The sequence below is a fragment of the Falco rusticolus genome, chromosome 1, assembly GCF_015220075.1.
Source record: "Falco rusticolus isolate bFalRus1 chromosome 1, bFalRus1.pri, whole genome shotgun sequence".
Lineage (NCBI taxonomy): Eukaryota > Metazoa > Chordata > Aves > Falconiformes > Falconidae > Falco > Falco rusticolus.
The window spans coordinates 33,643,007-33,670,175 of NC_051187.1; the positions used below are offsets into that span (position 1 = coordinate 33,643,007).

Below are 27,169 nucleotides of genomic sequence, written 5' to 3' on the forward strand. Positions count from 1 at the left end.
AGTGGTTTTGCAATCTCTGAGCCTGCCTCCTGGGGTGGGGTGTCATGTCCTCCAGTTCCTCTTGTTGCATATGTAGAGGCAGCAGTTAGACATATTCTCTCCAGCTATTAACATATTTGTACAATGAATGTTTCCGGAGGTATCTGCTAAAGAAAGATGAAATATTTATAAGCTGAGAGGTATTTAACACCTCCCTTGAAAGCCTGTTCTTTGTGGAAAGTGACACTTCCACTGTAGTGAAGGGCTTCTCAGCTGATAAAGAAAGTGCTAACCTACCTGGGTCTGTCCAGCAAAAGGCTCTATTTCAAGAGCATCTTTGTAAACCAAGGCTTCTCTTCTAAGGCTGCTAGATCATCTTGATTAACTACTGAGATGGAAATTGGTGAGAAATCCCGAGGGATATATATATATATATACTCAGTGGGATACCTGAGAGTACAGCTATAACATGCTGAGCTTTGCCCCAGGTAAAGATGCCTAACGGGGGAGACAACTCCCAGGGAAAATGGTTTGTCTGAAGAGTCAGGTGCCAACATCTTTCAAGCTGTGAAAATTAACTGTGCTCCTGGGTGAAACAGAAAATACATGAATTAAAACAGAATATCCTTGTCAAGTAATGACTGAGGTGTATTACTGTGCTTATCGCCTTATACCTCTTTCCAAATCTAGAAATTTGCTTCCTGGCTGCACGTTGCATTGGAATCAACTTTCTATTTCCTTAATAGTCTCTGATATGAAAAGTGGCTTCAGATTTTTTGACAGATAGCGATCATCCCATCTCCCAGGCGATGACAAGCCTGCTTCAGGAGCTCTGAGTGCTTCAGAGGCATCTGAAAGCTTGGGACACCCATGAAACCCACCACCAGGACCTGGATGTAGGCAGGCAACGCTGGGTGCTCAACTGATGCAGAAAGCAGCTCTTAGGAAATGTTTGCAGGTGGCCAGAAGGCATAACAAGGCTGACTGGGTGTTGCCAGAGCATTCTTCGGTTCAAAATGCAAAAGGAGAGCAAGTACCATGACTGGCAACTGTGGGGAAAAAAAAAACCAACCACCACCAACAAAAAACCCCACAAACCACAAGTTATTTTTTAATGGAGGGGAAAAATCCTACAGGTTTTGTTAGTTTTTCTTCCAAATCAAAAAGTTCCCTGAGAATGACTGCTTTTTCTGAAGCATGGGAAAGCTTTTTCTTTGAAGGAAAGGCATTCAAAGAAGAGGTGGGAGAGGCGAGAAGAGAACTGGGGTACAGTGGGAAGGATGCATCTGGAGCAAAAAGGATTACAGCGCAGATGAAGTCCTGTCCAAACTCCAAAAGGCCTCCCAACGTCAGAGTTCAGAAGCTTGCTGCCATTAGTCGAGGTCATGCACTAGAGAGAAGGCCACCCTGCAGATGCCGGTGCCCCAGGTTGGGTGCACCCAGTGCCTGCGTGGACACTGAGGGGCTGTGCAGTGGGGGGCAGGGGGGGCGGGGAGGGCTGCACGTGGGCCCCTGCACTGCTGCAGGTTAGCTCAGCCAGGAGCTGAGCAGTCAGTGCTTAGCAAGTACCACTGTGCAAACAGCTGGGATGCAGACGCCAAGCTGGGAGATTCCTGTTACTCTGCTGAACTAATACATTAAGAAAATGTCCATAGAGTCAAGAAAGAGCAATTAAATATTGAATGGTTTGCTCGTATGCGTAACTGTATGAAGAGCTCTCAAACTCTCTGGGAGACTGGAGCCTGTCTCTCACCAGCAAACTTTTCTTAGCAAGCATAAGAAATGGAGTTTGAGGATGCAAAGCACCAAGCCTTTTGAGCAGGCATCAATTAGTTTTAAGCTGAATGGGTAGTCCTAGGAACATCAGAGGCAGGATTCAATATGCTTGAAGTGGGTGGCAGCTTATATGCCTTACAGAGCCAGTTTTTTAAAGAGGAAGTGTAAAAAAAAAAAAATCAGCAGCTTTTAATGTGCAGGGGCTGGGGTAGCATTTTCAGTCTCCTAGAAGCAGTCATGCCTGGCTAGGTTCTAGAAACTTTTCTCTAGTGAGCACTGCAGGACCAAAGCGCAGGTCCTTCAGGTCATTCAGGTGCCCAGCTTTAACTGAGGTGTCAGTTTGAGTGACGGGACTTAGCAGGAGATGCTGTTCATGGGACAGTGCCAAGGCTGAGACGATGAAGCTGTAAGCCAGTGCTGGAGAGATGCTTGGTCCCTAAGCACGCCTCTGGATCTTCTCTGCAGGGCTGGTTGCTCAAGCCTGGCCTTTTGCTGAGGTAACCCCAGTCCATCAAGCTCTGGAGGTGGCAGAGGTCTCCCTGTGTTATCAGCAGTGGGACCAGTGCTCCAGAAGGGCACCGGAGCCCTGTATCTGCAGAGCAGCAGACAAGAGAACCTCCAGGTGCTGGGGACCAGCTCAGGGACTTAATGGTGGTGTCTCACCCAGGGTCCCTACAGATGGGAGAATTAGTACCTAAAGGCCAGATTTTAATGCATTCATTTGGAGGGCACAGAAATCTACCCCCAATGTAGCATCCCTAATCACTGTGGGTTTACCATGGGAGGGAATCTAACCCTTCTCTCCACACACCATGCATACTGCAGACCCTACACCTCTAGAGACACCTATATACGAGAGATTCATGAAGCCAAGAAGAAAGCAGGCAAGAAGAGATGGGCTTTGCAGCTTGCTGTGCAGGAGCTCAACCAGGAGAGGCAGGCCTGCGGTTTAGTCTCTGTTCTTGCATTTATTTCTGGTTGTTGATTTTTTTTTTCTTTTCAGCTGAAGACCACTTCATTTAAAATATGTGTGGTAAGGACGTGTTGTAAGGCCACACCAGGCTCACATCAGCTCCTGGAAGCATTCGTGCTGGCTCAGCCCGGAACTGTGTAGGTCCTTATCCAAGTACTGTTATTAATATGACATAATTAATTAAGGCATGTGTTAAACTATGAGCCTCTGCCACCCCCAGCGCTGACTGCAAGCTCTTGTGGTTCCTTCCTGCCATTGAGAAATGGTTGGGGCTCTTTCAAAGAAATATCTACCAGCAGCAATAAGGGTGTCGTCACAGCCCCGTTTATCAGGACAAACGACAGTAATTACCCAGCTGGCTGTCAGTGTCTCTGCAAGGGGAACGATAATTTTTCCACATTAGTCTAAAATCAAAAACTGAGGAAGAAGTCACTGCAAGGAAACGAAGGCTGAGCTGCCAAAGGGTGTGGGAGCTGATAGGTCACACCAAGGGATGAGGCAGCATGTGAAGTGTTGAGGAGGTGGTGGGTCACAGGGGTCCTGCCTGTCTGGACTGGGGAAGAGGAGGATGACAGAAGGTCACTTGTCACTTCTTTCCTAGAACTCCAGACTGCACAGCCCCTGTCTGCGGCAAAGGTAGAAAGTTTGCCATGTCCTTGCAGAGGTTCTTTGCCCAAATCAAGTGGGATGGGAAAGAAGCCATTAGTTTTCAAGTCCTGATGAGCAATTTATTAGACACTACTCAAAATTGCAACTCACCACTCCGTAAAATGCCAAAAAAGTGTTTACAGGAACAGGAGATTTGAGGTGGGTTCCCAAAGCATGGGGGAGCTCAGCACTGCCAGCATTAGGAATCACAGTGAGATAGCAGTTTAAAAATTAACATTTGGACTAATTTAAAGCTGTCATTTCTTCTCCACCCCAAAGATCCATGCCTGTGTAATCTCCTGCCATTCAGGTGCTTCTCCCCACCATTGCTGTGCGGTGGACCAATGTACCTCTTCTGTTGTTTGCAGAGATCCTCCTGTTCAGGAATTAGCAGTCCCACGTGTAAGGCTGTGCTGGCTGTAACTATGAACCAGCCATATTCAGGCATGAGATGAATTCATGGCCAACCAGCTGCACAGATGTTTCCTTTCACTCCACAGTCTTAAAGCAGGAGATTTAAAAGGCCAACGTTCTGGATTTAGGTGCTGGCAAAACAAGGAGAGGCCACAGAGTCACTGATCTGCTCCTGGAGATCATAGAAAAGGGATTCCCCTGCCCTTTTGGGTAGCCTGTTCCTGTGCAAAATTATTCTGGTAGCTGGGTATTTTTCTAATTTCTAACTTAAATCTCCTCTGCTGCAAAGCAGGCCAATACCCTCAGAGAAGATGGAAAACAATTATTCACTCCTTGCTTCAGAACAACCTAGTACATATTTTACACCATTCTCACATCCTTATTCCAGCAGCTTTACTCTTCTCTAGGGAAAACAGACTGGCTGAATTTCTTCAGTCTTTTCTCATATAACCTATTTCCAGCCTCTGTTCATTCTCCTTTTTTCATTTCAGCTCTATCTTGTCTCTATTGTTCTTACAGTGCGCTGTGGGGATCATCTCCTTGGCAAGCCCCGAGGACCCACAGCTCCTGCTCCTCAGTGTGGGTCAGTGGCAGAGCTTGCCCGTCCCCTTCGCAGGACCCACTCTAATGCCCAGATCAGCCTCTGCAACGGTGCTGCCACTTGGTTAACCATATTTCAGTTCCTGCATTTGCTTTCCCCTTGCCTTCATCGCATTTCACATTGAGTTTGCAAGACCTTTCTAATTGAATCACATGTTGACATCATCACCCCTCACACCCAAGTTTGTCCCCAAAGCTGATAGGTAGGAAATTCGTTCCGTTGCCTCAACGTAGTTGTGGGGTGCTACTTCAGATGTGTTGGGTACTCCAGAAAACCTGGGGCATCAGCCAGTCATGATGTGTGGCTGGCAGGCAAGCAGCACCCTGCCAAACCGGCAGCTGGAGGCCAGATGGGATACCCTGGGGCATCTAAAATCGAACAGATGTCCATATTTAGGAGTTTAGCTGTGTCTGATCAGTTCCATCATCTAAGCTGTTAATAAAAAGATTGAAACAAATAGCTGCCTTTTCAATCCCTATGAAAATGTGGCACTATAAAATGTGGTAAATTGTACAGCTGGAAGAATTCTCTGTGGGGTCAGATAGCTAGGGAAGAAACAAAAGTCTGAGTAGCCTCAGGAAATCTGTTTTTCACCTACAATGACAACAGACATTTAGTAGACGATAAACTCATGTCCCCATTCTTGCCGTATCAATGAGTAATTTTATTATTCATTAAAACAAAAATGTTATCATGTATATATATAGGTATATGTTTGAATGAGACAGAGAACACGTGATTCTTTCTTGATACGGGTTTTCTGTATTTTCTGTTTGTTAAATGGTATTAACATCAATTCCACAAAATTCTTGTATATTCTCTGTGTGGGTATTGGTCTGATTTTGTTGGTCTGCTTGAATTATAATTTCAAAATTTTTTCAATGAGCTGGACCCAAGACAGATGCCTGAGAGACTGAAATCACTTTCCCTGCCTCAGAACAGATTCCTGATATTAAATTCAAAGTCTAATGTTTTTTAAATCGTCCCCATGCTGTATGATTTGCTTTCAATCCTATTTCTTTACTTGTAGGAGACTCTCATGTCAGCTCGTGTCAAAAGCCTTATGAAAGTCAAGGTATATCATATCTATCACTTTCTTCTGTCCATAGGCCAATGACCCCATTAAAGAAAGAGATTAGATTAGTTTGACATGATTTGTTCTTGACAAGTCCATGTTGGCTGTTTCTTACTGCCTTTTATCCTCTAAGTGCTTATAAAGTGATTGTTAAATAATTTGCTCCCGTATTTTCTGGAATATCAAAGCCAAGCTGACTGCTCTGTATTTCCCCAGCTCTTCCTATGGCCACATCCCTCTGACAAGACCTGTAGGTTACGGGAAACTCCCTCGTTTGTTGGGAAAAATACTGTCCGCTTCTGTTTCATGGTGTACGAAAGCCAGAAGCGTTGCAACACATTTTGGTAGCCTGAGCCTGTTTTGCGCATGCTTGCTGCCTGCACGACCCCTCTTTTGGGAACAGGGAGAACTGGGGGTCAGGGTTTTTTCCACCGCTTCTGGAGAGATGGCTCAGGACCCCACAGGAGTGCTCTGCTGTACTGGAAGCCCCTGGGAAGCTGAGGAAAAGCTGAAGTCAAGCCTCCCAGTCTACTGGCCTTTCCCATTCACACTGCAGGTTGAAACCACGTAGACGATGCTGAAATCTCCAGCATTTTGGAAACGGGAGAGCAGTGCGAAGCGAAGAGCATCTGCAATCCGGATCGATAGAGCAGCTGACTTTGTGCCAAATGAACTGTTGCTTCCCAGCTTGAATTCCACCCCATTCCCATGACCACCCGTTTCATACCCGAAATGCCAGCCCAGCTGCACCTCCCTGCTGGGGCGCTGGACTGGGGGGACCAGCCGGCAGCATCCCAGCTGCGGCGCAGCCGAGGAGGTCTGATAAGCCGGTGCTTGCCTCGCTGGCTTTGTCATGCCGCTGGTGCTGGCAGCAAGACAATAGGCTGCGCTGCTAAAGGTGAGGTGTCCCTGAAAAATATTCCACTCCTGCAGGCAGGCAGAGCTGCTGTCAGTCAGAGGCAGGGGCAAGCCCTGCAGGAGAGTTCACCAGCCACTGGAGGGGAGCTTATCTGTATTCAGCGAGTCCCTCATTGAAGGGAATTATGCAGAGAAGGAAAGTTTCCTCTCTTCCTCTGTGTTGCTTTCAAGTTATGGGAAGAAATGTGGAGCTGGCACAGCCCTCAAGAAGAACTCAGGCTTGGGTCAGTCACTAGATGTCACCCCACCAGTCCCCAACCCTGCACTGCTTCCCAGTGTTGGCCAGAGCCCTGCTAGCACGGAGTTACACAATGACACTTGGACCCCCAGCAACCATGGGGTGGTCCAAAGCTGGACTTGAACTGTGTTGGTGAGGGTCTTGGTGCCCTCTGTAGCTGTGTGCACAAAAAGTGGGGCGCTGCAACCCCAGGAGCTCTGCTGGCATCCTGGCTGCATCCCAGCCTGAGGGACTGATGGGGGGGGGGGGGGGGGGGGGGCTCTGCGTGGGGGCAAGTTTGGCACAGGGCCATGAAGATCGGGATTTCTGCCCAAGGAAATCCAGGAGGACCACAGGGATGGTGAGACACTGCAAGAGCCCCCGTGCCCCTCACTTGAGGGGACGGTGAGTGGTGTTTCAGGAAGGTGCTCAATGTATCACCCACTCTAAGTGTTCCCCCCCTACACACACACAGAGTTAGGGATGTTTTATGGCCAGATTTTCTCTCAGCTCTTCTCAATAGAGAAAAATAGCAGGAGGAGAGCTTCTGCAGTTGCTGGCAGGGATGGCAAGTGATGAACAGATAATGAAGGCTTTATTCTCCATTTGTTTAGCTGTTTGGGGGGGGGGGCGGGGGGAAATGAGCAAGACCTTGTAGAGAATATCGGTGACGTTCTTTTGGATGTATGATAAAATAGATGCTATCGAATTCCTCCTCAGAAGTTAATTTGCTGCCGCAGCCAATTGAAATGGCAAAGCTCGGAGCGCCCTTTCCTAAGTTATTTAGTCTCCAGGAAACACCTTGTGAGCCATATACAAACCTAACCCTTTTAATTGGAGCACACAGCAAGCCTATGAGCTACAAAGATATTTGACTAGTTCATGCTGTAATCAAGTTTAGTCATCATTATGCAAAACTAATTAGCAAGTCAGAATCTTTTTTTTTCTCTCACTAAACCATTGCTACATTTAGAAATGAGATCCCCAAGATCTTCCCTTTCCCTGCCCTTTCCTGCTGCTATTCTGGAATTAAAGCTTCTCTTTCCATCACGACAAAGGATGTGGTGAATATAAAAAAGTCTTCTTCAGCTCCTTCCTAAAATGTCAAAAACTGAAGAACACTTGGGTTTCTTTCCCAATTATTCTGTTCTTGGAATTCATTATTGCAGCAAAAATTTGAGATGTTTTGAGCAGTTTATATGACTTCCGAAAAAACAGACTTACCCCTGCAATCTTTGGCAAGCAGGGTTTCCAACTTGCCAGAAATGTTTGCTTAATATTTCTGTTTCCAAAGTGGACTTCAGCAACATTTGTTGTTGGTTTTTTGGGGTGTAAATTCCTGTGAGTCAGAAGCATTGAGAAAACAGTTTGCAAAGGTATTTTTTTTAAAGAAATCCCTTCCAAAACAAGACATACCCTTATTCCTTCTCGGTGTGTGCACCTTTCTTGCTGAGCACAGCAATAGCTCCCCAGATTTGTGGTAGCCCCAGCAGGTCGGTGTCTCAGCAGCGGGAATCCCAGGAGCCCACCCCAGTCTGCAAGTTTCTGAAACCTGCCAGAGTAGCAAGGATCCTCCTCAAAGCACAGTTTCTGGCTGTGCAACAAAACGCTGCATGCTGGTGAGACCTCATAGCTTGAGCTTTTCAGGTTACCTGCCCAGTAAGATTGTTGTGCTCCAGGGTCCTGAGTTTGTACATCATGAAATTCCACCACAGCGTGTTTTATTGACTGAGTGCAAGTGTTTCCTGGGTCCCTAATTCTGGCATAATCTTCCTTGCAAATGCCTTGCAAAACCTGGAAGGATGGAAACATCAGTTCCTTTGCATCTAAGTAGTGAGCTTGCCCAGTGTCTGCAAACCCTACAGTACGGTATCTCTAACACAGCACAATCCCGCTGCCATTCTGCATGGAGCTGAGGACTTCCCATGGCTGGTTCAGGGGACTTTTTTGGTTTAGCATTGTCTTCTCACAGGAGTAGGGTCTGTTGGTCCTACTCAATCTCCTCACCTCTTACTTTCTGAAAAACTCCAGGATTTGCAAGTTTTCTTCCTGTTAGTAGGTGTGCTCCTGGTAGCAGGGACCTTGCTCCCCCTGTGGCTCCAGGGACTGGCCACGATCGCAGCAGCCAAGGCAGGGTGATCAGGACATTGGGATTTCTCCACTGATCAGCCCGTCTCATGGCCTCAGCCTGGGTACAGGTGTGTGTGGCATGAACACCTTTCTAACCAAGGACTTCTATTATTTTTTGGGGGGGAAGCAGTGGAATAAAGGGAGGATAAAGGCTCACAGCATGACTTTAGTTAGAAGGAAATCACTGAAAGTCACCTACTCCAACCACCTGCTCAAAGCAAGATCAGCTCTGAGGTCAGACCAGGTTTCTCAGGACTTTATCCAACCTGGTCTTGAAAACCTCCAAGGATGGAGGTTTGCCCACAACCTCTCTGGGCAACCTACTGCCATGCCTGACTGTCCTCACTGTGGGAAAGTTGCTCCTTGGCTGTCTTGCAGTGGACCAGCATACTACAGTCTGCCAACGTACCTTACTTGAGTACAAGCTCTGCTCTTGCCTCATGTAAGGAAGGACTAACAGCATTTTGGAGGACAGGGCTGGGATTCTGGAAGATCTTGGAAAATACGGCATGCAATTCAAGTGAGGAGTCTGCTCCTTTAGATGCTCCACCAAGACAGAATAGGGAACGACCAGCTACACACGGTAGCGTGGAAAAGGACTTGGGTGTCACGAGTTGAGCATGATAATGCAAAAAGAGGCAAATAGTGTTGACAGGAAAGCCTCAGGGGGCATATGGGATCTGTCTGGAGTGTTGCCGTTCAAAAGAGACGAATGCAAAAGTTGAGCAGTGAGGAGGAGAATTATTAGCGTTAACCTGCAAAGAAAGGCTGAAATAATTGGAGGTATTTAGTCAAGAGAAGACTTAGGGGAAACATAATAGTCTGCAGTTACACAAAAGGTTTCTGTAAAGAGGAAGAGAATAATTTGTTCTGCATGTTCATTCTGCTTAGGAGTTGGGGTAATTACACCACAGTTAGGGAAATTCAGATTAGTTATTAAGAAAAGTCTTTTTAATGTAAGGATAGTTAAACATTGCTATATATTTTTCCTGTGTTTGTTGTGGAGCTCCCATTGCTGGAGGCTTTTAGGAACAGCATCATCTCTACAGACACCTTTCCTGAAGGCCACAGAGCTTTTCTCAGGTCAGGGAGAGTGGAAGAGGTGATGCCACCTCCCGAAGACCTGTTCCAGCCCTATTTTCTATGGGTCTGGCATGCAGGTAACTGTGTCTTTTCCAAAAGTGTTTGTGCACGAACTGCCACGCTGAAGATCTTAGCACCTTTAAGAATCGGATAGTAAGTCCCTTCTGAAAACAAGGTGGATGGTCCTAAAGCACTTCAGATGCCTTAGAGCTCTGCCTTGTTTTCACCGCCCTCGTCTCTGAGCAAGTAAACCTCTGACGTTGTTTTACGTAAGACTAAGGCAGTAATTAAACTTTAAGCAAATAAGGACTCATAGATTAGGAAGTCCTGCACCTCTCTAGGGTGTCCCTGCACGTTTGGTGCTCTAAGCACTTCAGACTCATCATGCCATCCCCTTGGGTGCAGCCTCTGGTACAAAATAAATTACCTTAGCCAGGGCTTCTCACTCTTCTCTGCAATTCTGCCCAAGCAACAGAACTTCATTATTGTGATGGCTCATGACAGCACATGGGGTGGCCGGGCCAAGTTTTCACTGGAGATGGTGGGAATTTGATGTGTTTGGAGAGAGTCTGATGTGTTTCTTGTGGTCCCATGTATGAAAAAGAAAAAAAAAAAAAAGACAAGGACTGGCCAGGAGTGTCAGCAAAGGTCCTTTTCAGTAAAGCCTGCTGAGTTGATGCTGGAAGAGAAGGTTCCACCACCAGCTCTGTGACCAAGCTTGAGGGAGGTGCACAGTAATAGTGCCTGCTTTCTTGGTTATAAAAAGGAATCTCATGATTCAGTGTGAAAAGGCTCAGAATACAGATTTATCTCGAAATCCGCCCTTATTGCAGCAGTATCCACCAACCCACAAACGCCATAAGCACTGCAGCTTGGTCACTTATTTTAAACACCGAGTTTCACAGGTTGCCTATTTCCCAGCATGTGCTGATGTCAAACTTTTGATGTGAGATATCTAACGGGGAGAAGAATGGCATGTGTGAGATTTGCTTATGGTGCATTTTTTAGGCTGCCATTAAACTGATCTATTGCTGGAACAAACAATAAAAAACTGATTAAAACTCAGCCCTTCATAAATTAAACATTGTTGTCTCTAGCTGGCAAGCCTGCTACTTGGCAGAAAGCTAGAACAATTGAACTTGGAGCAATGTGTATCTACAGAGTGACAGGCTGGGGGGATTTATTCCTTTTCCAAACCGCATTACCAAATAAAAGGTACATTGGCAAAATCAGAAAACTCCTGAACCCTGCTGGGCTAATGGCATTTGCAAAATACCTGTCCCAGGTGAGCTACTTTTCAAGCAGATAAGCTATCAAACTGCCTGCTTGAAGGTTTGGGGCTTTTTATGAATATAGATATTTTAGTTAGGGTGATTTGTATTAACTGCAAATGTTCTGCTGGGTGAATACAATGATAAACACTTGTGCCTGGTGCGTGGTGTCCTCGGAGTCATCTACAGCAGGAGGCTCTGGGCTCACCAGTGCAAGCACAGGATTAAATCGGCTCCTTTTCAACACGATTTCATTGTAAGGAAAGGAAGCGCAGGGGTAGGAAAGAGCTGTGAGAAGGAATAGCGCGTTTGTTCCTGTCCTGATGGGAACAGCATGCTGCATCCCCGCACAGTGCAGCTTCTGCTCTGCATTTGCACGTAGGTTGAGCCTCAGGTAGTATGTAAGGGCTGATTTAAGCACAGCCCTTTCTCTCCTTTTGCTGTTCTCTTACTCCCACTCCAGCTCCTACTCCAGGAAGCACCAAGAGGAGAACAAAGTCTTTTTCAAAGCTGCCTTCTGTGCTTTGTCAGACACCCAAAGGCAGCCCAGCCCAGTGGTGCTGCAAGCCCCACACCACCGCAGTCACTTTGATGTTTCCTCCAAGGGCCGTGCAGGAGGGATTCCTCTGCAGGGAAGGATCCCCTGAGCTTCAGCATTACCTTGGGAATGCCAAGGGCTTCAATCCCAGCCCTTTTTAAAAAAAAATCCCAGGTTTTTTTTTACAATACCCCTTCTTACTTACTCAGTCTTCTTTCTGTAGGTCCTGCCACGAAGATTGTCTGTTAACCCACGTCTCCCATAAGCTGCTGCTCGCTTCACCCTGTGGCATTCAAGGAACCCTTGAGTATTCATTCAGAATTATTATTGCCTCTTTTTTCCAGCTTCTTTCTGGGCTTGTAATGCACATAAGAAGATGATGGTATTGGAGCTGCTGGCAGGTGCTGCTGATGTGGTCCTGCAGCTGTGAGGAAATTAATCACTTCACGTGGGAATGTCCCTTGGACTCAAATATTCACAAGCGTGGAATATGATTTCAGAGGATCTTTCCCTGAACTAGCCACAGCAAGGGTTGTCCATACCTACCTGTCGTGTGTTAGAGGGAGGACAGTTAACCTGGTGCACACCAGCTCAGTCTTTTCATCCTTCTCTTGCTTTACTTTGTTTTTCTGCCTGATGGACTGTACTGATGCCCTATGCCATCGCCCCTGGACATCCTCCACATTTAATAAACAAACATGGGTTCAGCATGGGGCTCCCCTCCATTTCCAGAGTACAGAAAACTCTGCTTGCTCAGTGAGAACAACAGAGAACTTCAGTGGTTCTGTGGAGTGCAGAGCTGGTGGTGGTATGCAAGAAGCAGCTCCTGAGTAGTCTCCAAAATGCTCTGCTTTGGAATGGATGTGGTCTTTCTGACTAACAGACTGCTACATCTGGAGGCTTGTGAAGAAGGGTTCCGGGGGGGGGGGGGGGGGGGGAAGAAGAAAAAAAAAGCCAGCCACAGGACAGGAAAAGATGTACCTTAAAGGTATCTGGAACCCAATTCCTCTGTGACATTGAAGAACAGAAGGGTAACTCCCAATAGGAATAACCCTGGCATGAATGGGGAATGGACATGGGACGGCTGTGCTTGCTGTCTTAGTGGTAATCAGCCTTTAAACACAGAAATGTTCATTATCAGCATCTCCACCTGTTTATCCAAGTTAAAGCACCTTAAGAAGCAATTGCTGCACATTTTTTCATCCTGTAGTGCAGCATCTTTAGGCAAACAGGATCCATTTAGAAAAGTCTGCTGCCCAGTGCCGCTTTGTCCCCAGGTCATTTCTCTGAGAGATCCAATAGCTGGAAATTGGAGCCAGTTATGAGCTGGGTGAGCTCTTCGTGGAAACTATGGTAGATATCCTGTCACCTTTTCAAACCAAATGGCACTGCCCAAGTAGGATAATGATAAATATTGCAGTCTCACTTTTAAAATCTGAAATTTGTTTGTGTTTTAAATTGTTTTGTGTTATTTTCCAGTCACAGGATCTTAATGGTCTTTTTCCTGCTAAAGAGGGTTCTTTAGCATGAAGATAAACTTCTCTTCCAACTACCTACAGTCAGCTTGTGGGTGAATGACCACCTTCTAACATCCCAGGCAGTGAGGACCAAGTGTTTGATGTCTAATCCACCTGTCTGTGTGCACATTAAGGTGGCACAGTGGAGGACCCGCTGTGAAACCCACCTTTCTCGACCACCACCCTGCACAGCACCAGCCTTGGAACCAGCATTGGTGCATCTGCTAGACCTTTCCTCTGCTAAACCGTTACCTTCTCTCTGCTGCATCTCCAGGTACAACAGCTGTGGAGTAGAAAGGATGTTGGACCTAAAAGAATTATATTTTCTATTGCATCCAGAAAGAGTGGGAAAGCACACAGTGCCAGACCCAGCTCAACAGGGCCACTCTAATGGGAACCGTGGGACAAGCTAGAAAGTAAGGTGCTATAAGGGGCAGTATCTGCTCCCCAGGCAATATTCAAGGAGAAAAATTGTGCCTAGTTTCAAACATTTACTCCTGTCATGACTGCCAGTACAGTGAACATTCAGGGCTAAAGGAAATCCTGGCACCTATTTATCTGTCCCTGGACTCCTCTGCTACACTGAAACTAGATTGAAAATCTGTCCATCAGCTTTAAATTAAAGCAAAGGGTTTCCAGGCTGGGCTTGGTAAAAGACTTAGTGAGATGATCCTGCGTAACAGAACTAGCGGCAGAGCTGAGGTGCCTCAGCACAGGATGCGAGACATGCTGCATGACGGTCAGCCAGGACACTGTTCCTATGACCCACAGACATCACTGATTCTGTCCACGTGGACACACTCACTCTGTCTCCTCACGGTGCTGGCAGCGGCAAGCTGTTGTGTAAGTCTGCCAGACTGAGCTGCCTTGCAACCTGTGTGGAGTTTCTCTGGACACATGGACAATGTCTGTCTACCCAGGGAAGGGGAGCCCTGCCTCTGGGCTTCCCACCGGCACAGGAGCAAGGTGCGTGCATCTTGCTGGGGCTGCTAGCAGTTCCCGTTCCTCCTTTTGGCTGCGGTTGCTCCATCTGAGGCAGAAATACACCGTTTGCCCTCCCAGTGACATCGCTGATGCAGCGCATCAGCAGAGAGCTGTGGGGTCATTTAACCAGCGACTGCCCAGCCACGGTATAAAGTTCTATCTGCGCTAATAAAGAGACCTTAAAATTCATATCCTTGTGTCTTTTACTTGCTTCTGTGCAATTTCTTTTTCAACCTTGATGCTATCTGGCTGCAGTTAAATAGCTCCAGTCTAAAGGATACCTCCTTGATATTGATTCTGACTGCTTAAACTTTGTTATTTCATTCAATCTTTTGCTCGATACTATACCACACATGGACACCCTGGCCTGCATATTTAGTCTTCAGCTATTATTGGTTTGGTATTAAATGGCCTGTTTCAACATAAAACACACAGAATATTAATCTTAATTTTAAGAAGCTAAACAAGTATGTAAGTAGATGACATTTTGATCAATTAAGTTGGCTCCTCTTTCTTCCCCAGATTAGCTTTCTACAAAGGGCTTCTGCAGCAAAACAATGTCTTTAGGAAGAGGGGAGAAACTCGGAATAGAAACCATGTCGCTGAACTGCAGGCACCCCCTGGCTGGCCTGGGACATCAGTAAGCAGCTGGTACCCAGAGCAGGACAGACTTCAGCTCAGTTCTGGACACACAGGAACTCTCCTGCACAGCTGCATCTGGTCTCCGAAGCTCCAGGTAGACACGATTTGGCCATGGTTTTGACACAGAGAATTGGGAAGGCTTTACAGAGCTTTGTTCCCTAAGTCACAGTGCTTTTTTAGGAGCAGCTGGTGAAAAAGCAACACTGAAAGGGGCAGCAGTGCTGCAGAGAGGCAACTGCTGCCACTTTGGTCCTTGCTCTGCTCCTTGCAGTAGTGAAACTCTGGTGAAAAGGGCAGATCTCATAATGTCCAGCTCTCAGGGTGCCTGGGAAGCCTGTGCTGTGGTGTCAGGATTTTCCTCGCATTGTTACCCCAGCGGGGTTGGAGTGGCACTACCTCATGCTCTCAGGCATCTGCTGTGCTCACCTCCAAGGGCAGTGGCAGCGGGCCCTGCCTCCAAGCGCCAGTCCATGGGTGTGCAGCATCACAGCCGTTCGTGTGTGGCAGCCCAGGGGACCTGAACAGACTGGGAGGGAGATTCTGGAGCCAAGCAGATATTTGCACAGAAACATCTCATTTTGATTGGAAGCACTGGGGCTTTGCTGAGTGAAAGACATGGAAGTGGGGAAAACAAAACCTGTAAATCTTCTTCCCTTCCATTAGAAAATCAAAGTTCTTACTAAAAGTGTGTTTCAAAATGGCTAGTTTTATCCAGTTCGGCTGTTTCTTTGCCTCTGCTCCAGTCACTAGGGCAGAACAGAGCTTGTACAAACCTTGAACTGGTCCATCCGACATGTGGTTGTCCTTGTTCTCTTGTGGCTGCTGTCTCCCAGCTCTGCCCTTCATTAACCACCCTCCCCTGTTCTGAGACAGGTGGACATGTTAATCATCCAGTTCATTAGCCAGTGCCATCCCATGGGGTCGGGGTAAAGTGCAAGCCTGTATATCTTAGCTTCACCATGCTGACAGCTCGTTCCTTCACAGCTAGCAGGCAGGCAGCTGATGCAGCTTTAAAATGTCATAAATCTGCTCTGAATCACAGCCTTGCTTCCCCCCCCACACACACACCCAACCCCTGGTCAATCAGGAAGAAAAGAAAATGCTTGGCACAAACCACTCACCCTGAAAAGTCTTTCCACAGTACTGCATGCCGTGGATGCCTGTCCCTGCTCCTCCTCCTCCTCTCTCAGCTCATGCAGGTGATGGCAAATGCCCCAACCTTGGCCATGCTCAAACCTCATGCGTGAAGGGTGTGAGATGTTCCTACACCACGGAGCAAGGCTTTGGGAACCTTCTGCTTCTAGAGAGGCCCTGTAAGTCATGATCAGTAAGAAGAAATAGGCACCACCTGGAGGGTCCTTCACCCCATCCCAAGGCTGATACCATCTCTCCCCACTGACTGAAGAGGTGACGGTGAGCGCAGGCAGTGTGGCTAAGGCTGGTGAGATGTGCTTCACCCTCACGGACATCGAGACGCTGTGGTGGCCCTGGTTTCAGATTCTTTCTGCAACGCCATGCAGGAAGTGCTGCAGGAGGTGCAGACCCTTAACACCCAGCGGCACTAGTACCTCTGTGCCATGGGGACATGCCTGCACCCCACCTGCGTTCTGCATCGGTGAAGAGAAGCATACGAAAATTCTTTGTTCATTAAGAAAGAAACATAATCCAGGACCTTACTAGTAGAAATAAGAAAACTATGATTTGATCCATTTAGATTTTTGCCTTGGGTGTTTGGTTAAAGGGATTGTAGACTCAGAGTGACTTGCTCATGGGTCAGTTTGTAAGTATATTCCTCGTCAGTTGAGTAATATAATTGTTTGGGAAGGGGACGGTGATTTACGTACCCGTAGCAAATAACAGATTTTAGAGAAGAGAGCAATGAACAGTATGTAACAAGCTATTCTCATGAACCTTTAAGCTAATAAAGAATTGTACTAAACTGTGAAATTTTAGATGTCACAAATATCTTCAGCCAGGCTCAATAATTATGCAGGAAACCTCTTGTTGATTCAAGTGTATTGAAATAATTTTTGAGAATCCCGCAGGGCTTGAGCCCTGAAGGTAGCCTGAATGCAGCTCAAGAACAGAAGCAGAACTTGACTGTTACAGGGAAGGAAAGTTGAATATTTAACTCAGCACTTTAAAACCTTGGTGACAGCTGGAGAAAGTCATGGAACTGGGGTGGAGGGGAGATGCTTCAGCGTCATCCCAAGCATGAACTCCACTAGGAACTTGGAGGCAGGTCGGGAGCAGCACGGCTGGAAATGTTGGCTATGGCAGGGAAGACCACATGAGGTCAAATTTCTGCTAGCACACATCATGGCTTTTTGGCACCCAGAAGTCAGCATGTGGATGATGAACAGAAGTTTTGATTTTAATAGTAAGGGAAACAGCTAGACATGAGTCTTGGAAAAGCTGTCATGTACTGCCATCGATGTTCAAACGCTGCTGTAACAAGAAAGGACCGACTCCTGAAGCTCAAACCTGATCTCAAATCTATATACAAAGAAAAAGGAGGGATTTCTGACTGGTATTTCAGGACAAGCTGTCATTTGCCATTGATAGTGGCAAGCAACATTTCAAGTTAATCCTCAAAATATACAGAGCTGGCAATTTCAGAGCTAAAATTTTAATCACGTCTTAATGCTGTAATTTGTGTGTGGCGTCTTTTGTAACATAAACTCAAAATGTCAAGCGTCACGACAGACCATGTGCAAACTTACATTGCATGTATCCAGGCTTTAATCAAAGCTCCCTGGAGCAACATGTTGCCGGCACAGGTCCTGCGCCTCCAGATGAAGACCCAGGTTCAGCACCAACGCCCGGGAAACGCAGTTCAGACTAGAAACAGGTAGGAATTCCCTATGCCATGAGAGCTTTTTCCCTAAGGAATTCTCATGATACACCTGTCCTGTTCCTGCGATCTGCTGGTGGCTAGGACTGGTGATGGGATGGCAGGTAAGCCAGCCCGGGTACCACCCCCATGACAGCCCATAGACAGGCTGTGCTGCTCCGGACAACGTAAGGAAGAAGCAATTTCCGTGTCGTGTCTGGAACCCTGCCTGCTGCTGAAATGCACGGATATAAATTAGAGTTAACTACCCTGGCGATGGGAGCTGCCCTGGATTTACACTAAAATAAGGTGTTAAGGTGAGAGACGGTTCTTGCTTGCTGGAGTCAGGTTCACATATTTCAAGTGGGTATGAGCAGAAAGAGCAAAGTGTTTAATATCTACTAGACATACTGACTACTTACCCTGCATATTTATTTCGCCTGCACAAATTCATTACAGCGAAATTAAACATCTTTCCTAAATTATTAATAATCCTAAATGTTTATGAAAACACAGAACAAATAAACATGACAAACACTGTGATTCAGATGAAAGAAAAGATAATTATAATCCTTACATATTTGCATATGGAAAAATGAAGACTTTTGAGTTAATGAGATTTATCCTTCCCTCTGACCATTTTAGTGGAATATTTTTTAAAAATCTATTAAACTCCAGATTCCCGCATAAAACAATACAAAATACTACAAGAAAAAGACATTAGAGTCAATCTATTCTTCATGCTAGTCACAAAATCAATTGCATTTATTGTTCAGAAAAATTAAAAACCTTCCTACATTTTATTAAAGTGCACATCTCAACCATATAGGGAGATAAATAATTGATACATTCCAAATATATCACCTACAAAATATTTATTGGAAAAAAATAACTGGTTTATCACCCATTTCCTTCAATAGCAGTTCTGTGCTGTTTTGATGTTTACAACTTTAATGGCTTTTTTTTTAACAAGAAAACATGCCAGCTGCTTATTATTTCATTGTGCTTAACATTTTTTTATAACAAACTATCAAATTTGCTGAAGATAAAACCCATTATCGGAGGGAAACAGTTGTACGCTAACAGGTATAGCAATTTGGTTCTCTTAGTGTGATAGCACTTCAGCATTTCCACACCAAGTAATGTGTTTTTGTTGTGTTCGAGAGTCTATTGGTCCTTAAATCACGCCTGGATGTCTAGAGGATTTGTTTAAATCCTCCTGAAGGGGAGCCGCGAAGCTTGGTGAGTTCCGTGCTGTGAAATGCAAAGGTTGCAGGGGTGTTCCTTGTGGGCAGCTGGTGGAGGATGCTCTGGGCTCAGCACCGGCAGCAGCAAAGCTGCCCCACCGCCGCCCCACTGCAAAAGGGGCAGAAGGATGCTCCCCATATGTTCCCAGGTCTCCCACATCTGCCCCGTCTCACAGGCAGCAGGAGATGTGGCTTCCCACCCTCTACAAACACACACACCGGGCTTGAGCAGGGTGCAGGGACGAAGGGACAGCCCCACATCGTACCTGGACGAGGAGATCACGCTAAGTACTGCTAGAACCCTGAACAACAGATCTCAGGGACAACTCCAGGTGCTCCCTCGGAGCTCTCTGTCTGCAGTCCTGTTTCCCCCAAATCCTCCCAACAGCCAGCCTGATCTTTATTTTCCTTTATCTTGCTCCACTAACTAGCCCGTAGCTCCTCTGCTGGGCAGGTATGTCAGCTTTCCTGGAATCAGCACCAAAACTGATTTTAGACTTTCTCACTGTGCAGAGCACCCATGGAGTTTGTTGCATGGTCTCCACACAGGCTCCTTCCTCCTGCTGCTGCTTTGCCTGTGGTTGCAAGGGGAAGCTGATTTGACAGACTACACAACTTTTGGAGCTCCCATGCTTTTCTCAGTATATCTATATCCACCACATGGCATTGTCTTATAGATATTAATCCTTCACCATCACTTGACTTATGGTGGTGTTGTTCCTCACAGCTGAACGTGGGACAGCAAACCACAGTGAGATCATGACATCCAGAACAGAAACATGAATGCTTTGGCCAGGTCACACCTTGATTGAAGGTCCTCCAAGTTCCCTGTGAATGTGGTAACATTTCTTTGGTAATACTCTTCATATCACCCTGTTAATACCAAATTTCTTAAGAGATCAAAGGGATTGGAAGGGATTCTCAGTCCCTGAGCCTAGTCCCTGGCTTTTAGGAAGCTGCCATTACTCTTCTGGTTAGGAACTTTTTCTTTGCTAAACTACCCATATTCATGACCAATTTGTTCACAGTTGTTTTTATGTGGGGTTTTGTTTTTCTTTTTTTCCTGTCTAAAATTTCCAGCATTAAAGGATACCTTTGAGAAAGAAAAGCTGAAGTTATAATTTACTATGGCTCTGAAGGGTTTAATAACAGCAGAGTTTAGACTCCTGGATGTGCTTATTAAAGAGCTAAATCTTAGATCGTGAGATGCTATGGCATGTTTATTGAATGCAACATCCAATTAATCAGTAATTAATAGTCCAGCAAAGTGAAGTATATTGAAGTGGGTTTTGAGGAATGGGGAATGATTTCTTGGCATCAGGAAATGCAGGATTACGATGGAAATCACCAAGTGTCACTCAGGGTTGGACTTTACATAGGGTACTTAGGGCAAAGAGGTAAAGTGTCTCCTGCCATTCAACTAAAATGAGAACAGGGAAAGATCTGTAGCTGTGATAACAGAGAGGTAGAGATGAGAGTAAGGGCAAGTTCAGGCAGCATGCAAAATGAAACAAGTACTTGGTGCTCAAATGATGTAGTAATTACTCACCATGGGCTGGCCAAAGGGAACAGAGTCTTGGGTGTGAGAAGAGGTCACAATTAAAGTGGGAGTGAATCTCAGAACAGCTGCGATGATAAACTCCAGAGACGGGGACTCAGTAACCTCCATCCAGAATTTGGAAGGACTTAGCATGCCCAGCCATGCTTCTTGTGGCAAATGCATTCAGTAGATTTATCAGATTCAGGGTGACTGGGCATGACAGCAGAGTAACAAGTGTAGTACCTACAGATGAAACAGAAAAAAAAAAAAAAAAAAAGGTGCCTCTGGCTTGTTATTGTGACCTGAGTGTTAATAAAAGCTGTACGGTAAAGGTTGAATGAAAAATACCAAAACCAGTTAAGTGAATGGCAAATGAAATTACATACATCATGGTCTACCACTGGTAAATTGTGCCAGAATAATTCGATGTAGTTCCGTGATAAGAAAACTGCTTCCCTAGGTGGAAGAATTAAGGATGCCTCCCCAGAGATATTACTGGGAGTGGAAGCAAACTGTCTCCTGCAGAAGTAAGATGTGGCACATCCACCTTTGTAATTCAAAGCAGAGAGCTTCTATTTCACATGTTCACGACTCCAAATAAAGGCAGACTGAGGCTCCGTTTGGAGCTTTGTAGATTAAACGCCTTCAGGTTCAGAGGAGTCACATTGGTTCATTGCCTTCATTACAGCAAGAACGTTTGTTTGGCACTCCCAGAAAAATAAGCAAATAATTAAAACAGATCCTTGTATTCAGATAATTGCTTGATACACAAAAGGCTCTTGACTTCCTAAATCGTACAAATCTTTACCAGCAATCAGAATCTCCCTTTGGGCTCTGCTGTGTTGTTGAGTACATTTAACCAAGAACGTAGTGGGGGAAAAAAAAAAAAAAGACTATTTATACTGGCTTTAGCCATATCTATTTCTTATTTGCAGCCCTTATTATTTGGCCAGTATAAACCAAGCTGCTGCACACATCCAGTTCTCCATTTCCCAGGGCAGTGGGGGACCAGGACCCCTTGGATAACAAAATGTGAGGGTGACACCAGCACATCGAGGAGTGGCTGCAGAGCTCCTCGGGCACATGGGGCCTACCCTGCAGACTCAGATCGGTGGATTTGCACGTTCCCCACAGCCTGTGGCTCCCAGGGCACTAACTGCCTTAACCACAGTGTCTGTATGTTTGCAACGCACCACATCTGCACCAGCAACCCCTCCCAGAGGCAAGGGGACACGCTTCAGAAATACCAGGCACTGCTGCTTCTTCCTCTCGGTCCTTTGGAAATTCCTTCTCCTTCCTGGTCTCTCCTGGCTCTGAGAGGCAATGTCGGGCTAGACACAGCAGCACTGTGTGGAGAAACATGGATTATCCTGAAGGAAGATGGGCAACGTCCACGGTGAAGGAAAACAGAATGATTTGGAAGAGAGCTGTTCCTGGAAGCACTCTTGTCAACCTAATGCTAACAGCATAGGTAATATAGGACAAGGACAATCTGCCTATGGATAAGAGCGCTGGGATATAGATATAGATAGATAAATATAAAGTAAGTTTTAGAAATACAGCTAAAACGAAGTGTTTAGGAAGGGAATTTTTCTAACCTGCTTTGTAACTCAACTTGGGGTAAAATAGGATTTTGGAATGTTGAAATTTCCTGAAGGATAGCAATTTCAGTTTTATACCAGCTTTTAGTGTGGTTTCCACCCTATGTTTTGTATCTCAACTTGGGGTTGATTTAAAGCAGACCTTTAGAAAGGAGACACACAATTTAAGTTTAAAGACTCCCATTGATCCACCACATGCTTCATTGAGTTACTGTTGAAAATGTATACCTTATCTCTAATCATTCCATCCCGTTCCATATTAAAGGGCAATCCATGTTCAGACAGACGGAGAAGGTCTGTGTGTGTCAAAGGAAATGATTTTGCTATGAAATAATGTGATTTGGGAAAGCAACTTTTGCTTCAAATGATTTTTGCTACACTTTTAACTTCAAAAATTCCTTTTGGTTGAAACATCATTGACAGTGCCATTTATCCTGATTATTGTTAGTTATTGAATGTTATTTCTAATGAAAATTTTCATTGCCTTTGAAGCTGTGGTTTGTTCCTTCCTAGCACCAAAATAATCACATGAGGGCTTAGAGTTCAGAGCAACGGTCTGTCAAACTATATAGCTCTTGGATATCATTAACAAGTTATTTGATAATTACTTGCTAATACATTTTGAATCCTTTGTTAAAATCATTCATTTAAAGTTCATAAAACTGTCATACTAATCATGTCCTTTAAGGTCTTCAAGCTCCATTTTCATGAATAAAACATATACACATTTAAGGGTTCTCAAGTCTATACTTTAAAACAATTAGAAATTCAACAAGTTCATTAAAAGTGTGACCTAAGTAACTGTTCAATTAAAGTGAGTTTGCTGCTACTCGTTCTCCTGGATTTCTTCTTGATGTTTTCATGCATTGCAACTCCCAAATCCCATGAAGAAGCTCAAGACATCCTATGACTCTGAATGATGACAGACTAACAGCAACTTCATTTTCACTGGGTCATTATGAGGGGTAGGGAAAGTCTTAAACACCAAACACAAAATTAAAAAAAAAATAATTCTCTCCCTCCTCTATTTCTACTGCCACTTTAAAGTCATCTTATTAAGAGAAAGAGTGTTGTCTCAAGGGAAATGCTACAAATTGGTCAAAAAATTGCTTGTAACTCAAACTAAAGGTGATGTCCTGGCCAATGATTCCTCCAGTAATGTTTTTTGTCCCCCCAAGCCCTGGTTTTCACAATGCAAAAGCAGTTGTCTCGGGGCAGCCTGCAGATCCAGGTGGATGGGAAGAAGAGACAAACGGATGTGGGCAGAAAAGTAAAAGGTTGTCATTTTTCCTGCTTTTCTCAGCAGCTCCAGAGAGCATCTGCTTGTATCATGGAAAGGGAGATCTCGTCAGGGCTTTCTCCTTAGCTTGGGAGACTGAGATTGTGAGATGGTTACAGTCCATCCATGTAGGATTGGCTTAGCCAATGGAGCAGGGTATGGCACGGCAGGATGGTGGGTTGTAAGGTTCCTGGTGAGTCTGTTCATCTGTTCTCCACTCTAAATGATCTGGGTGCTAAACTAATTGCTCCTCGGTCTCAAAACCATGGAATTTGGCCTGCATATGACAAAGAAACAATGCCCCGACAGAAAGGTTTCACTAATCATTATCACGATCCATCTAAAATGCTGACTCAGTTGGGAGCTGGCTATATGTATGGGGGAGAACCACCTCTTCCTTGGAGTCCTTTATAGCCCTAGGATCAGCATCATTTCTTCTTTGACCTTTCCTGGTAAGGAGACCTCACCTGTTTATGTGACCATGTTGTTAATTAGTCTCCTCTCAACCAAAGCTGCTCAGAATCTGCCTTGTGCAGATGCTGCAGGTGTCAGCCCCCTGCTTTGCAGGGCCCTGCATTGAAAACCTCCATGCACATGACTGCTGTGCATTGCCACGATCAACTGCATGGGAGCCTGATGCATGTGGAGAACCTGAAGCCACGTTAGATAAGAACACTCTCGCCTGGAAGGTGTGTTTGTGGGCTCCTCTGGATGGAGCTTGGTGATGTTTCACTTGGCTGCCAGCTTGAACAGCTCTCCATGTTCAATGCATCCCACGCTCTGTTTTATTACACTTCAAACCCACTTTGTTTGCAAAGGAGGAAAAGCTGTCAGAGGCCGTTAATCCAAACAGAATTTAATCTCTCAAACAGCATTTACTCAGGCAAAGCTGCTAAATCTATATATTAAAAAACTGTTGACAATTAATTAAAATGCTTCATGCTAAAGTGTGAATGGGGCTGCTGTGCAGGGCATTGTCATGTGTATCAACATCCTCTCCCTGGGACACACACCTCTGCTTGGAATCGAGGCAAAGCAACTGCCTTCTCTCTAGGCATTTCTCTGCTGGCAGCTCTGCTGCATCCTGGCAACAGGATGATGGAAGGGATGGTCCTGAAAAGACAAAACCGTGGATGATTAAGAGCTTCCCGATCTTTATATTGCAAGGTTGCAGCTTGGAAAAGGAGAGGCAGGAGCCCAGAAGCTTATCGGTCCAGCCTAAGCAAGGCTTGGAGGTGTTGGAGGTGTTGTCCAGTTGGAGATGGGAGCGCACACGTTCTTAACAAGGCAAGACAGTGAGCTGGAAGATGGGTTTTGGGAAGTCACCAAAAAAAGGGAGCAGCAGTCTGCATGGCATGTGCAAGACAGCCCTACGAGTGTGTATACAAGAACGCTAAGTAGAGGGAAGATGACATTTCCAACTGGCAAAAGCACATCATGACTGTTTAATTGTCATCACAAGGATCAGTTTTCCCACATTGGCCTGAGGTTTGTGACATTTTTATATAAAATTGAAATAATTCCAACCTGGACTTAAGACAGAAGAAGCTATGGAACGATTGTCTATGCTGCTGTAAAGGACAAACTGCTGCTGTTTAAAAGACCAAAATCACAGAGATCAGAAACCTCCAAGCAGCGGAGCTGCAATGGTCAAAGCAGTACATGTGGCAGAGGAGGGTGAGAGTGCAGGCAGAGGGGACACAAAAATCATAGACTAGTTTGTGTTGGAAGGGACCTTTAAAGGTCATCTAGTCCACCCCCCCACCATGGGACATCTTCAACTAGATCAGAGCCCTGACCAACCTGAACTTGAACGTTGCCCCTCTGTACTCTTCTAAGACCTTGTGAAGAGGGAGCATGATGCTTTCATGGCCACGGTGTGTTGTGGTGGTTATCAGGTACCAGTGAGGAAGGGGCTGGAAGACATAACCATACTATCTGGCACAGAGACATAGAAACTGGTGGGTACCAAGTTACAGCAGCCTGCAGCCCTGTCTCTTTTGGTTGCATGGCTGGGCACAGATTCCTGCCAGCACAAGTCCTGCCTTTTCATGGTGTAATCTCCTCTCTGAGAAGACCAAAGCCTCAGGGTCAAGACCTGCTCCTCTTGCTTAGTTTCTTTTCTTGTTCAAGCTCCTCAAATGGTTCCAGTTGCACTCTGGAAACGATGGGACAACTCCTTTGGAAAACTGGCTGCAAATCTCCTCTATTCCCAGTGTCATGAAGACAAACAGCTAGGCAGGAGGTCTCTCTCTGGACAGAGAATTTTGTCTGAGCTTGTTCTGGGTCACTGAGGTCTCTGCTCCAGCCACATGCCACTTTCTTCTCTTTGAATTGCATTGGTTGTAGTGGTTGTCTTCCAACTTACTTAAAGCTGCAATTCCTCATGAAAATGTGTCAAGTGTTTAACCCTGTTTCACCACTTAGTCCTTTGTTTTCCTGCTGCTGATACAAGTGTTGTGTGATCTTAATAGGCAGTAAATCTAAAGCACAGGAGGCTCCTCCTTTGCTACCAACCCACAGAACACTGCAGCATTAAGCAGAGGTCTGAGTCAGGCATCTTCAAATCTACATAAGCTCTGGTTAAGGGACAAAAACCCAAGACCCGCAGGGTTCTGGCTTTGATAATTTTGTTGGGCATGGATTGCACGCTGACTGATGTCACAATCCACCAGAGCATATATGCATCACCTGCGGGCATCTCTAAACCACCACATTCAAGCCACACATTGTTGTCCACCCAGCACAAAGAAACGATAGGATCATCTCAGAAAACACATTCTATTAATTGTAACTGCAAAATTGAAACTCTAACTTACCGCAAAGGTTTTTAAGATTCATCTCACACCTGCTTGGCTGCACACAGCCTCTGAAGGGTGAGGAATCCTTGATGGAGAAAGCTGGCTAGAGACAGCAACAAGCAACACAGCTGAGAAGCAGAAAACATAGAGGGGTGATGAAGGAAGCATTTTCCATGGGGGTGGGCTACCTCCTGCCTGGCTGCTGTGGAATGCAGCCTACCAGGGCTCACACATGGCAGGAAGAGCCAGCTGCACTCTCCACCTCTCCAAGCATTGTCTTCAGGATAGGGAATTAATAGCTGCTCCTGTTCCAGTTGGTAACACCACCACCACCAGCAGCAAAGCTCCAGGTACCGCTCCTTGATTCTGTATCTTTGATAGCAGGAGAGACCCCGAGTGGGTGGACAGGCACTGCCTGACTCCCCAGCTCTCAGCGCTCCCCCCTGCACATCCCTTCCAGCTGCCTCTGTGAGAAAATACTGTTGGGATGATACACAGCCCCATGGGTATCAGCCTGCTCTTGTGTCCAACCCTGTTGCCTTCAATGACAGTAGAGTGATGTAGCCCATGCTGTAGGAGAAGCCCAGCCCAGAGCTCTGCAAAGATATCAAAAAGAAAAACAAAACAGGACTTTATGCTCCTTTGAGCCCAGCAGTATTTTGTCCCCATATCTACTGAACAGCATCCTAGACCTCAGCATAAATATTCCTGTACCTGCTGTAACTCATTTTATCTCCATCCATCCCCAGCAGCTCTTCTCTGTGGAACATCTGCTTTAAAAACTCTGAGGAGGGAGGTGGCCACAGAGGATGACCCAGGGCAGTTAATGTCCCAGTTACCCCCATCTGGGCTTGTTTTCTCAGTTGACAGCAGCAGCCGCATCACCTTGCAGCCGTAATTGCCCCATAACACCAAGCCCTGAGGTGAGGATCTAAACTGAGCTCTTCAAGGAAGAGATGTCCCACTCCTCCTAAGAGCAAGCTGCTGGTTAGGGTACCTTCAGGAGTTCATGTCCCATAGGAACTGTTGTAGGAAATGCTTTAGATAAACGGGAAGCCACAAAGCCATTGTGCCTGAGCCTGTCCAATTTTGCCTTGTAAAG

At 45.8% G+C, this 27,169-nt stretch overlaps 1 long non-coding RNA gene across 1 annotated transcript; it reads right to left on the minus strand.

The window, feature by feature from the left end:
- Positions 1-19,570: 19,570 nt before the first annotated feature.
- Positions 19,571-21,723, minus strand: LOC119157140. The gene is made up of 3 exons (XR_005107403.1): positions 21,634-21,723; positions 20,396-20,629; positions 19,571-19,674 (listed from the first exon to the last, which is right to left on the minus strand). It is a non-coding gene; the product is annotated as an uncharacterized LOC119157140 (long non-coding RNA).
- Positions 21,724-27,169: the final 5,446 nt, after the last annotated feature.